This window comes from Heptranchias perlo, chromosome 14 (assembly GCF_035084215.1).
Source record: "Heptranchias perlo isolate sHepPer1 chromosome 14, sHepPer1.hap1, whole genome shotgun sequence".
NCBI classification, from domain to species: domain Eukaryota; kingdom Metazoa; phylum Chordata; class Chondrichthyes; order Hexanchiformes; family Hexanchidae; genus Heptranchias; species Heptranchias perlo.
In genome coordinates, this window is record NC_090338.1 from 69872739 (window position 1) to 69887166 (window position 14428).

General features: G+C 44.5%; 1 pseudogene; it reads left to right on the top strand.

Moving 5' to 3' along the window:
- Nucleotides 1-14404: 14404 nt before the first annotated feature.
- LOC137332234 (protein FAM200A-like) overlaps nucleotides 14405-14428 on the top strand; it is a 4648-nt pseudogene continuing 4624 nt past the window's right edge.

Below are 14428 nucleotides of genomic sequence, written 5' to 3' on the forward strand. Positions count from 1 at the left end.
GAATCAGAGTGTCAACTATCGCGGGATGGAGGAGGGAAAAGTCCGATTATATTCATCACTGACCCTCTTGCCTCCCAGTTATTTCATTGACTCTGACCTTCCTTGGGACCTGCTCTGCTGGCAGATGTATGATGGAGTGGGACTCCTACCCACTGACTAGCTGTGCCCCTGACCCCATCCAATATCCTGGGGTCAGGGTTAATCGAATATGCAGGTAGGGTTTGGGGTGAAGCTTGCTGCAGCACCTGCCTCCGTGTCAATGCTGTCACTTGGTTTAATAGAGGCTGCAGATCAATGTGGTTGCAGTCTGCAGATCAATGTGGTTGCAGTCTGCAGATCAATGTGGTTGCAGTCTGCAGATCAATGTGGTTGCAGTCTGCTAGCTTATTTACAGCAGCAAACAGGAACACATCTGTAGGCCAAAAAACAAATCAGCTGGTAATGGGTCCACTCCACCCTCAACTGGAACAAATTTAAACAGGGTGAAAACCAGGCAGATCCAGAATCAGGCCCAAATTGCAGTACCTCCTGTGGACAGTTCACCTGCTTCGCCCTCTCGGAGTTTAAAAACCAGCTGCAGCCAAAATCTTTCACCAATCTTAACTTGGTATAAATGTTTCAAGTTTTGTCGGATTTCTGCAAAGCTCAATAGAGGAGCCAAGATACTTTCAGAAGAAACACAGACTGTGCTTAGTTCAGTTATGTGTGTGCCAGCCAAATCCAGAAAGCCCCAATAACCATGTTTGGGATATTTAAGGAGCTTCAGCTGTTCGAATCTTGCAGCTGGTTGAGAATGGTTTAAGCCAGCATCAATTCTCGCATTATTTCAGAATACAAGAAAAGAAACACCACGCATGTAAAAGGATTCTGCAAAAGTACAGCTTTGCTTCGGATCGTGACTTCTTATAGTTTTCCTTTCAAGGAGGTAGATCGAGGGATTCCTACGCTAAATATATCTCTGTATTGTATCACTATTATATTACTAATAAACTTGCTTCATAATTTAACTTAAAACAAGGTCTGAAGTTGTGTTGCTTTATCAGTCATCAAAGACCCTATAAAGGTGTTGGATAATTCCGGTCACTAAAATAATTAATGGTAAGGTAATGGGAGCATTACTGAAAGCTTACCGAGATATCAAGGCCAGTGAATATGCTCAGGAAGGCAGGGAGGTGGGACTCACCAATGAGATTGACCTAAAGTACGGAGACCAAAGAAATCTCGAGTAAGATGTGTAGGTAAGACCCAAAAATGGAACATAGGGTATTACCACTGTTGAAAAAAGTTTAAAAATAAATTAGGTAAATCAGAAATCAATGATTCGTAGATGCCAACTTTGGTCTTTGAAAGCTTGACAATTTATGGAGAAAGAAAAGACTGAGGGAGGTAAGGCAACATCTAGTTTTGCGTTCTGGAAAGGGATGAGTTAGATTTGGAGATGGGGCAACGAGTGTTGATTTCAAAACTGTGAGGATGTAGAGAGAAGAAAGAGCATGTATTTGGAGCTGAAGGAAACAAGATTTAAGGTTTCAGTGCTGCACTGACAATCGTATCAATAAAATATTACAACTGAGACAGAAGTTGGAGATTGCAGCGGACAACAGGATTTTTTCTCCTACTTTGTCCAGGAATGCAAGAGAGCCTGTACAGATGTGGGACAGCATTCAAATCTTGGATGTACCTAAGCTTTATAGAAACTTAAGAGTTGTTGAGGGGGGAAGAACTGTTTAGCACAGAAGAGGAAACTGAGCTACTGGAAGCAATGGAGGAGACATTGGAGTTCCACCAAAGGTTAGAGGGGAGAATGAGGCCAGGAATGTCAATAGATGAAAAGGAGTGAGAGGCGCACCCTCAAAGGCAGGAGGCAAAAGCTTTTGGTTTAAACCTGTGAAGGACATGAAGCAACTGTGTCTTGGAAGAATTAGAAGAAAACAACATTTTCATTGCTGGGTTGAAGGGCATGGAGCAGATCAAGATTTAGTGACTCAGCCATTTGACTCTGAGAGAATTGCAGGTTGTGAGTAATGGGGGACTGTAATCTAAAAGTTGGTGAATATAGAATGAAGTCATCAGAAGAAGAACCATCTATGATTATGCTTCTAAGAGTTGGGATATGGGTTAGTTGATTCCAAAATGACAAGGATGATTGTAACTGAGTTGATTCTCAGGGGTGAACTTGTTAGTTCAATATCTGAGCCAGGTCTATTATTCCAGGCTTAAGTCAGTAATTGACCAGCCAGCCTCGTTCATTGATGGGACCTGGAGGGATAGAGCTAATACTGCAATCTGGGATTCTTTCTACTCAGCTCCAGATAACCATGAAAGCCAATGGGTAAAGTGGCTCTAATTGGACAAGTAGCATGAATTTTACCACTGGTCTGCACCGTTAAGCTGCACTGTTCTAGCTAGTTAAACCATAGCACGGTCCCTATACATGGTTTTGGGTCCCTCTGCTAAAACTCCGTGTCATACAAATGGAAGTTCTAGATTTCTCAGCAGTTTAGTTTAGAGATTCTTAAGCACAGGGATGGGTTGCCGCATCTGTCAGACACTCAGCTGGGCAAAAAGATAATAAAAACATGGGACAAGGTTGGAAGATGAATGGAGATCATTGCTACAAAAATGGAGCAAAAGTCAGGGAGAAGGCACAGCCCTGGGCTGGGTATCCTTGAATTAATCAAAAATGAGTCAGAGAATAAAGAAGATTAAGGAATTTGAAAGGAAATTAGATAGCCATGAGCATAGCTTCATTGGGAGGGCAAATGATGATACTTGTTCAGCAGTGAAAGAACCTGTCAAAGGCTTTGGAGATGTCCAAGGTGATGACAGATGATTCACCAAAGTTGTCAAGAGCAGATTCCAAAGATGCACAACACAGACAACAATGTGACCAGTGGAACAGTCATGATGAAAACCTTACTGGTGATCATGGATTTGGCCAGAACCTTCAATGTGATGGATAATTAACAGCGGCTTCCATAACTGGAAAAAGAGATGGAGGGGGAAAACATCTGTTTTGGCCCTTGCTGGATTACATTCCATGGAGCATCTTTCTGAGGAAACTGGTGGGATGAAAGTCTGTTGGCTGTAATGCCCCTATGAGGAATGAGTTAAGGAAGTTTCAATCCAGTTACTGGTGGACATGTACCCACGGGAAAAAACTGGCCCAGTGTTGCAGTAAACTGACAATTATGCTCAGAGAAGACACAACTGGAGCGACAAATGGAAAATATCACTGCATATCCTTGGTTATTCTTTTGCTTTAAGCACTTTGGGATGTTTTATTACGTTATAGGCACTATATAAATACAAGATGTTGTTGTTGATTTGGAGCTGAGCACTGGTCACTAAATCCAAACACAAACCACAGACTCTCTCGTGGTGTCAGAGGGGAGCTGTTACAATGGATTAAGAATTGGCTACATTCCCATAGTCAGAAAGTTGTGGTTAAAGGCTATGGATCTGCTTGGAGGCTGGTTACGAGTGGTGTCCGGTTACTAGTGGCATCCAGTTACTAGTGAAGTCCATTTACTAGTGATGTCTGTTTATTAGTGATGTCCAGATACTAGCAGAGTCCAGTTACTAATGATGTCTGTTTACTAGTGGTGTCTATTTACTAGTGGTGTCCGTTTACTAGTACTGTCCAGTTACTGGTGATGTCCTGCAGGGATCGGTCTTGGGGGCCACTGGTGGGCGATATAGACGCTTTGGAAAAAGCTTAAAAGACCTTAGTTATTTAGAATCTGTAACCTCATGGCCTGGCATTAACCTCACTTCTCCATCACCAGTCAAGCCAGGTGACCTACCTGCTTTAATGAGGATTGTACAACAGCATGTCTGGAGCAGCACCAGGACTACCAGAAAATGAGATGACGACATGGTGAAACTACAGCACAGGACTACATTCATGCTAAACAGCGATATCAGCATGCTATAGACTGAGCTAAGTGATCCCACAACCAACGGATCAGGTGAAAGCTCTGCAACTCTGCCACATCCAGTCATGAATGGTGGTGGATAAGTAAGCAATTGATGGGAGGAGGAGGCTCCATGAGGGTGGAGTCCAGCACGTGAATGTAAAAGACAAGGCTGAAATGTTTCCATCCACTTGCCTGGATGGGAACAGCTGCAACAATACTCAGGAAGCTCAATGTCATCCAGGACAAAGCAGTCCGCTTGATCGGCACCCCATCGGCACACCATGGCTGCAGTGTGTACTATCTACAAGATGCACGGCAGCAACTCACCAAGGCTTCTTCAGCAGCACCTCCCAAACCCACAACCTCCACCACCTAGAATGACAAAGGGCAACAGGACCATGGGAACAACATCTCCTCCAACTTCCCCTCCTGGGTGAGTGGCACTCAAAAAAATCATGAGTTCACTACATTCCCATATGCTTCATGCTCTGCACTTAGCCCAGTCCTGTCCTCATCCAACGCCCACATTTTCAGCAGGAGTCATCTAAAAATGATCAAAAGTGGAAACTCTGGCCTCTCTTCCACCTCCTTACAGCTACCTGGGTGTGGGCAGCTCTCTGTGGCCAAGCACAGTGGCTGAGCTTCTAACTCAGTGGAGACTGGGGAGCAAACTATCCTGGTCTGTTTGGCCCACTATCAAACTGAGCATTTACTCACTGGGCCATCAGGCAGTCAACTGTTTGTAATTTTGTTGCAACTTCTTGGCAATTGTAACTGAGGCTGCTTTTAATCCAATTACTGCTGCTCAACATTTTGTAATGAGTCTAAGACAGTGTCAAATGATTCCTTTAAAGAAGATTCAAGCCTATGTAATTAATGGGAATTGCTGAAGGAGTGAAAACTGGCTTGGCAATAGCAGCAGGTGCTAAATGGGTGCGTGGACTGTCTGGGGCAGTGTGGAGTTTAGCAGTGGACTGTTCTGGCAACTCTTTATCGTTGATAGGATTTGGATGAGAGAGATTTGTAGTAATGAATAAAAGCTGTTGAAGTCCATGATAAATAGATTGTACAAAGTCTGTGGAAGGAGTGGGATTGATAAGCCAAATGGGTGGGTAATTTTCACCCTCAGTTGAACTGACAGAGTGAATCGCCCTCCCATTATACCACATAACTCATTTTCCATTCCGGTGGTTTCAATGGAACGGAAACCGGGCGGGTTCTGTACTGGGCGGGCTTTGTATCGGGCGGACTCTGTATCGGGCGGGTTCTGTACCGGGCGGGTTCTGTACCGGGCGGGCTTTGTATCGGGCGGATTTTGTATCGGGCGGGTTCTGTACCGGGCGGGTTCTGTACCGGGCGGGTTCTGTACCCGGGCGGGCTTTGTATCGGGCGGATTTTGTATCGGGTGGGTTCTGTACCGGGCAGGCTCTGTACCGGGCGGGTTCTGTACCAGGCGGGTTTTGTACCGGGCAGGCTCTGTACCGGGCGGGTTCTGTACCGGGCGGGCTCTGTACCGGGCAGGCTCTGTACTGGGCAGGCTCTGTACTGGGCGGGTTCTGTACCAGGCAGGCTCTGTACTGGGCGGGCTCTGTACCGGGCGGTTTCTGCACCGGCAGGCTATCCGCTTCATCGGTTTAGTGCCCAAGTGGTGAAGTTGAACATTATTCCCATGGGCTTTTCATATGCCATGTTCTCTAATGTTCTTCCATTCTAACCCTTAAGTATTGGCTCCAGATCATGAAATATTAAATCAGTGGGAAAATTGAGGGGAAAAAAAAAGATATTTGGGAAGATTTCTGGAATCTCTTTTCTCTTCTGTGCCTGACAGCAAATGAGGCAAATGATTCCTTCCACGATTTACATCCAGCAGATGTTGGTTGTTTCTGTAACAAAGACCGGTTTTACGTGGACAGGTTGTTATCCTGACTCCCAATCCCTACCAGGAGAACCGGCGAGATGCGATGGGGGGAGGGAGGAGGGGCATTCTACTCCCATCGGACGTGAGTCCCTCGCTGGGTGTCAGCCCAGTATTCAGAGGCTGGAGCTTTGGTCTCCTGCTTGCCGTGGCATTTCTGTGCATCCACCTGAAAGCAGTCCCCATCCACAACTGAAAGGATGGTCATCTGAGTAACTAAACTATGCTCAAGTTCATAACATCGCACAAAAGGTAATTCGCACTACTCCAAAAATCCATTGTCATCAACACGATAGAGATCCCATTTGATAAAATAAAGTAGGATTCAGAAAGTGAGGAAAAATCAAACAGGACTTCAAAAAAACCAGACCTTTTCTCTCTTCCACCTCCCAATTTCCTTCCCTCCTGCAGGACCTGGTTCTTGTTGTGGTACTGACAGCTCTCCAGTACCTTGCCAATAAAAGTCACTAGATAATAATCGGTAGCAGGAACTCTGGGTAACTCTCCCTCACCCCCTCCCTCCATACCTCAGGGATGCACCTCTGCTGCGGTCCCTGCTGAGATCAGATGATTCAGTGCAGTGACCGAAACCAAAACCTTTCAATACTTGTGGTTCAGTTCCACATTGAGCAGTGCATTTAATAATGGGGCCCCAGAAATGTATTGCTGTTACAGTGAGGTGACCGGACCTTGACTGGTTAATGTGTGCAGAATTTCTATCGCAGTTCCATTGGCCATAGAATCCACCAGAGGGCACCATTTTGTTAATGAGTAAGCATTGCCTTCATCAGCATTTAAATTAGAACCGAATATTCGTGTTTTTAGCAATATTAAGGGATTATTAAATAAAGAGTAAAGGGGGAGGAAAGGCTACGAACAGGAAAATCAACAGCAGAACTGAATTTCAAACGGATTGCCATGTCCTGTGAGTGAATTACACGAGATACAATACACAATGTTTAGCAACTCTTCAAGTGACTATTGTTGCTCTTTAATCTCTGGACTTCTATTGCGTTACTATGTACATTCAATATCCAGAAGTAGCAATAAATATATACCATTAATACCCAGATATTAACACCTCTATCTACCTAATGCCTTTGGTCAATCCACATTAGCTCTAAGAGTGATATTGACAGATAGGGTTAGGGTTTTGTTTGCTTATAGGAAGAATAGGATCAATAATCCATTGTTGAACAAGAACCTCAGCTCAGATCCTTGATTTAAGAACTAGTCTTTTGACTAATGTTGTCCTAATCTGGAGGTAATACTGCTGATCCTTGATTTGCTTACGCTTGGTTATACATTGTTTGGCACAAATGCATGAAATCTCAAAGTTACGGAAACTAAACTCTACATTCAACACAGGTTTACAAGTATATTGAAGCACACTGTTTCCCTGAAAATTGCAATTTTATTATCTCATTACAGTGCAAGCTCAGATGTAATTCCCCTCACTGATCGATGTCTTTCATGTACGCTTGTTGGAGAAGGTTTTATTTAATGTTGAGAGGCAAAGGACAAGTGGCAGAAAATGAATTTATCTTATTAAAAATATGAGGTTGCACAAAAAGCCATAAATAAACCAATCAAAATTGGAGAGATTCAGTAATGAAAATAAGTACGTTCTATTTGAAAGATGAAAGCTTGGTGAATGTGGCCCTTTGCCTCAGTAAAATGTTAATAACACAATATATAAACTCTCCCGGGTAATTTGATTCGAAATTTAGTCAAGCCACATATCAATTTAATGGCTGCAGAATATTCGTCGTTCTCCTATTGCACACTGGAAGAGCAGTCTTTGGATGAAGTGAGGGTAAAGGGCAGGGGATAACCAGACTTAGAATCATAGAAAGGTTACAGCGCGGAAGGAGGCCATTCGGCACATCGAGTCCGTGCCGGCTCTATGCAAGAGCAATCCAGCTAGTCCCACCCCCCCGCCCTTTCCCCGTAGCCCTGCAAATTATTTCCTTTCAAGTACTTATCCAGTTCCCTTTTGAAGGCTATGATTGAATCTGCCTACACCTCCCCCGCCCCCCAGCAGTGCATTCCAGATCATAACCACTCGTTGTGTAAAAAAGTTTTTCCTCATGTCACCTTTTGGTTGTTTGCCAGTCACCTTAAATCTATGTCCTCTGGTTCTTGACCCTTCCACCAATGGGAACAGTTTCTCTCTATCTACTCTGTCTAGACCCTTCATGATTTTAAATACCTCTATTAAATCTCTCAATCTTGTCTGTTCCAAGGAGAACAACCCCAGTTTCTCCAGTCTATCCACGTAACTAAAGTCCCTCATCCCTGGAATCATTCTAGTAAATCTTTTCTGCACCCTCTCTAAGGCTTTCACATCTTTTCTAAAGTGCAGTGCCCAGAACTGGACACAATACTCCAGTTGTGGTCGAACCAGTGTTTTATAAAGGTTCATCATGACTTACTTGCTTTTGTACTCTATGCCTCTATTTATAAAGCCCAGGAACTCATATGCTTTTTTAACCGCTTTCTCAACCTACCCTGCCACCTTCAATAATTTGTGCACATACACCCCCAGATCTCTCTGTTCCTGTACCCCTTTTAGAGTTGTGCCCTCTAGTTTAGATTGCCTCTCCTCGATCTCCCTTCCGAATGTATCACTTCGCATTTTTCTGTGTTAAATTTCATCTGCCAGGTGTCCACCTATTCCACCAGCCTGTCTCTATCCTCTGGAAGTCTATCACTATCCTCCTCACTACCCTTCAAAGTTTTGTGTCAACTGCAAATTTTGAAATTGTGCCCTGTACGTCCAAGTCCAAGTCATTAATATATATCAAGAAAAGCAATGGCCTTAGTACCAACCTCTGGGGAGCACCACTGTACACCTCCCTCCAGTCTGAAAAACAACCATTCACCACTGCTGTCTGTTTCCTGTCCCTTAGACAATTTTGTATCCATGCTGCTACTGCCCCCTTTATTCCATGCACTTCAATCTTGATGTCAAGCCTATTATGCGGCACTTTATCAAATGCCTTTTGAAAGTCCATATACACATCAGCCGCATTGTCCTCATCTACCCTCTCTGTTACCTCATCAAAAAACTCTATCAAGTTAGTTAAACACGATTTGCCTTTAACAAACCTGTGCTGGCTTTCCCTAATCAATCCACACTTGTCCAAGTGACTGCTAATTCTGTCCCGGATTATTGTTTCTAAAAGTTTCCCCACCACTGAGGTTAAACTGACTGACCTTAGTTGCTGGGTTTATCCTTACACCCTTTTTTGAACAAGGGTGTAACATTTGCAATTCTCCAGTCCTCTGGAACCACCCCCGTATCTAAGGATGTTTGGAAGATTATGGCCAGTACCTCCGCAATTTCCACCCTTACTTCCCTCAGCAACCTAGGATGCATCCCATCCGGACCGGGTGACTTAACTACTTTAAGTACAGCTAGCCTTTCTAGTACCTCCTCTTCATCAATTTTTAGCCCATCCATTATTTCAATTACATCTTCCTTTACTGAGACTCTGGCAGCATCTTCTTCCTTTGTAAAGACAGATGCAAAGTACTCATTTAGTACCTTGGCCATCCCCTTTGCCTCCATGAGTAGATCTCCTTTTTGGTCCCTGATCAGCCCTAACCCTCCTCTTACTATCCGTTTGCTGTTTACATGCCTATAGAAGACTTTTGGATTCCCTTTTATGTTTGCCGCCAGTCTATTCTCATACTCTCTCTTTTCCCCTCTTATTTCCTTTTACATGTCTCCTCTGAACTTTCTATATTTAGCCTGGTTCTCACTTACGTTATCAACCTGACATCTGTCATATGCCCCTTTTTTCTGCTTCATCTTACTCTCTATCTCTTTTTGTCATCCAGGGAGCTCTGGCTTCAATTGCCCTACCTTGCTCCCATGTGGGAATGTACCTAATCTGTACCTGAACTATCTCCCCCTTAAAGGCTGCCCATTGTTCAATTACAGTTTTGCCTGCCAATCTTTAATTCAAATTTACCTGGGCCAGAACTGTTCTCATCCCACTGAAATTGGCCCTCCTCCAATTGAGTATTTTTACTTTAGAATGGTCCATGTTCTTTTCCATAGCTATTCTAAACCTTATGATACTATGATCACTGCTCCCTAAATGTTCTCCCACTGACACTTGCTCCACTTGGTCTGCCTCATTCCCCAGAACCAGATCCAGCAATGCCTCCTTCCTTGTTGGGCCGGAAACGTACTGGTCAAGAAAGTTCTCCTGAACACAGTTAAAAATTTCTTCCCCGTCTTTGCCCCTTATATTATTACTGTCCCAGTCTATATTAGGATAGTTGAAGTCCCCCGTTATCACAACTCTATGGCTTTTGCACCTCTCTGTAATTTCCCTGCAAATTTGCTCCTCTGTCTCTTTCCCACTAGCTGGTGGCCTATAGAATACACCCAGTAGTGCAAAGGCACCTCTATTGTTTCTTAACTGTAACCAAATAAATTCTGTCCTTGACCCCTCAAGAGCATCCTCTCTCTCCAGCACTGCAATATTCTCCTTAATCAATATTGCCACCTGCCACCTTCCCCCCTTCTTTCTTCTCTTCCCTATCTTTCCTGAGCACCTTGGATCTAGGAATATTTAGTACCTGGGCTTTTTTGAGCCAGGTCTCTGTTATCACCACATCATCATATTCCCATGTGGCTAATTGCGCCTGCAGCTCACCAACCTTGTTTACTGCACTTTGTGCGTTTACGCACATGCACTGTAAACCTATCTTAGATTTTCTTGTACTCTCTCTTAGTCTGATCCCATCTACTACAATACTATTTCTTGCTCTAGTGCTATCTTTCTCTCCCAGTAATTTGCGCACCTTGTTTCTCCTTTGTTCTCCTTTCCAATGCTACATCCTGGTGCCCCTGTCCCCAACAGCACTAGTGAACCTCCCCACGAGGACATTGGTCCCAGCTCCGTTGAAGTGCAACCCGTCCGGTCTGTACAGGTCCCACCTCCCCCAGAATTGGTCCCAATGCCCCAGGAATCTAAAGCCCTCCCTCCTGCACCATCTCTCCAGCCATGCATTCATCCGCTCTATCCTCCTATTTCTATACTCGCCAGTGCATGGCACCGGGAGTAATCCAGAGATTACTATCTATGAGATCCTGCTTGTTAATCTCTTTCCTAACTCCTTAAAGTCTACCTGCAGGACCTCAACCCTCTTTCTACCTATATAGATGGTACCGATATGGACCACGACCTCTGGCTGTTCAACCTCTCCCTCCAGAATGTTCTACAGCCACTCAGTGACATCCTTGATCCCAGCACCAGGGAGGCAACATACCATCCTGGAATCATGTCTGCAGCCACAAAAAAGTCTGTCTGTTCCCCTAACTATAGAATCCCCTATCACTATTGCTCTCCTGACCTTTCTCCTCCCCCCCTACACAACTGAGCCACCCATGGTGCTGTGGTCTTGGCTCGAGCTGCACTCCCCAGAGGAACCCTCTCCCTCACCAGTATACCGATTTAGAGAGTGAGATGCCCTTAGGGGACTCCTGCTCTACCTGACTTGGTCACACGAAAAATATTCAGCCCACATTTTAAAATCATGCATTCTGCTCCTTTATTTATACTTCTATTATAAATTCATATGTTCACATTTGTAATGGAAACTACCTGGAAGGACTTGTCATGCTGTAATTACACCCTACAACCAGTGGTGGTGCTGCAGCACCTCTACTGGTGGGAGTGTGCAATAACAGTGTGACAAGGTCCATTATAAATGTGCACATAGGAATTTAATTCATGATGAAAAAAGTTGACAGGAAGTGTGCGCAGGTGTAAGAGTTTCAAATATATTATATAGATAGTATGGTGAATGCCATTTTTCTCGCAACACCATGCAGTGCATTTTAATTTGCATATTGACTTGTTTCACCTCAGACACTCCTATTCTGGATTGCATTGAGTTTTCTAATTTAACTAGTTCAAGTCACATTGCATTGCTCATGGATTATATGAACAGGACTATGCAAGAATACATGCATGGAAGGTGGTAAAGATGCATGATTTGGGCTGAATTTCAATAGCAGGACAAAAAAAAAATCAATTTTATAACAAAAATGGAGAGCACAGCAAAAATCAGGCAAGGAAAAGAATCACAGTACACTACAAAATGCCAGACAACACACCAAAACATTTCCTGAGTGTGTGTATCCTGAGTTCAGCAGGGCCATTTAAATTTGATCATAATGACTCAGAAGTGAGGTTTTTATGCCTTCTGCGACATATTCCTGTAATTACGCTGGGTGGCAGTGATGTGTTAAACTCTCCCACATAAACCGGGTGGTAGAGCAAAATGGGATGCTTCAAATGTGAGTCTTTTGGAAGGCTGGAAAGTCATGGGCTATTTTCCTTGCTGCTACTGTTTTTGGAGCTGTCACTTTATGGTTGTTGACCATAAAGTTAATCTGTGCGTGGGAAGAAGGCATTTTATTAAATAATACGGGGGGAGGCGTGTTCCATTCATCATTTGCCACCATTCCCCTTACACAATGTGTGTTCTCCTTCAGAGGTTCCCATCAAACTTATGTTACTTCAAGAAAGAGGAGCAGGATGAACAGGGACTGCCGGCCACCAGGGAAGTGAGGCAATATCAGAGGAGGAGGAGGAGGGCTCCTACCCGCAGGATCCCAGCAACCAGATGTATCATGACCTTTAGAGGAGCAAAGCCTTTGCAGGCCCAGTTTCACCAAGGAGGGTGCAACTTAATTGTGTCACTAGCCAAGGAGTAGGAAAGACACAATACTGCCAGTGGCAGTGGTGGCGACAACTGCCTCAACTTTTTTGCTTTGAGTTATTTCCAGGGAGCCCTGGTGGGGCCATGAGTAACATCAGCCGTTTGCAGTGCATCACGACATAAAGCAGGTGACTGATACATTGTTTGCAGAACAATTTCCTCACTTTCCCCATCAACAAGAGAGAGCAATGGGAAACAGCATTGTTTTTTTATCAAGTGGCAAGTCCAAGGTAATAACGATGATATGCAGATAGCTTCAATAAACAGCAGTGCCCCATACAACTACAAAGAGATTCCAATCGATCAATGTTCATCTTGTGTGAGACCTTTAGCACAGAGCCAAGAAGGTAAGCAGTCATGATGCCTTTGTTTTGTGCCATTCACCATGTCTCTATTGTTTGCTGATACCCAGCAAGTCAAGGGTCGGCTGCTGAGTGATCAGAGTTACATGTTGAAGCCTTGGTCACGATTCTTCTGCAGTTACCAGTGGAGCTGATACAATAAAGTGCATGCCTGCACATCACTGGCATGTTGAGGCAATGCTTCTGGTACCTTAATATGCCGGGGAGCGTCCATTAGTACAACCCAGGCAAAGTTGCAAGAATTATCGTGGTCTGCTGCATTCTCCACAACTTTTGTATTCAAAGAGCCTTCCATGTGAAGCCCCTGGAGCAAGAGCACTCTGAATAGGTGGAGAGGCTCACAGTGGAGCCTGAAGAAGCAGAGGATGCGGTGGAGCAAGCCCTTGGCTCTTCCATATGCTGATTCAGTAGACCTTGGAACAGGATACCTTCTCCCTGAGCATTTCCCATTTCAGTCTCCCCTTCGTCCTTGAATAAATAAACATTTTCTGTACTCCGAATATCATCTTCCCTTGTGAAGGCACGTCACCCCTCTGCAGTTACACATTGCTTTCTCCAGCGACACAAATTAAACTGTATGGGAAGACTGAAAATACAAGGCGAACATTTTCTTTTCTATCAATAACTGTGAGTGTCATGTCACTACTTGCCACCACAGTCCTTTGCCCAGGTGTATGTGAGTCTGCAGTAAGTGGTGGTACTCTAGTGCTTCTATGATGTGCTACTACGTCCATAACTGGAGGCTGTGAGGTGGCCGGCAGCTGAGTTTCCACACGGGTAACCTGAGATTCAGGTGACTCGCCACCTCCATGAGCATTGGCATCAGATGGCCTTGCTTGAGGTTGTACTTTTCCACCAGTAGTGACGACCTGGCCGCATGGGAAGACATGAGAGCTGGGAGCTTGGAATGGTCTGGGTGTGGCATCATTGTGAGACAGAACATCATAGTCCTCTGCCACTTCAGTCATGCCCCTGCTTGAGTCTCCATGTACGTCATTGTGCTTGTTGATCAGAAACCCCCGAAACAGCAATGGTAAAGTTGAAGCCCTATCAATGGCTCACTGAATTCAGCCATGCTGATCAGATAACCTGTCCAAGGAGGAGTCTGATTGGCGAAAGTCAGCGCATTCATGAGAGACAAAGACTGACATTATAACCTCTACAGTGAAGAGCTGAGCTGCAGATGTCCTAGGAAGTGCCCTGTGCTCTGAGGTGGGCTACAGAATTTCAGCGGCCTACATGAGAACCCCACATACCTGGGTATTGGACACCTCCACAATAGAAGCTCTGAGGCTGAACTCCCGATCACTTGAGCATCCTATTATGTTTCTAAAGGATTTGTTTTTTAAAAGCTAGGTCTGGATGTCAGCATCCCCTCTTCAGCTGCGGGTAGGTGCAGCAGGTCCTTCTAAACAACTGGCTCACTGTGCTTCTTCAAACTGGTTTCTATATTCACCGTGATGGATGTCTCTGGGCTACTGTTT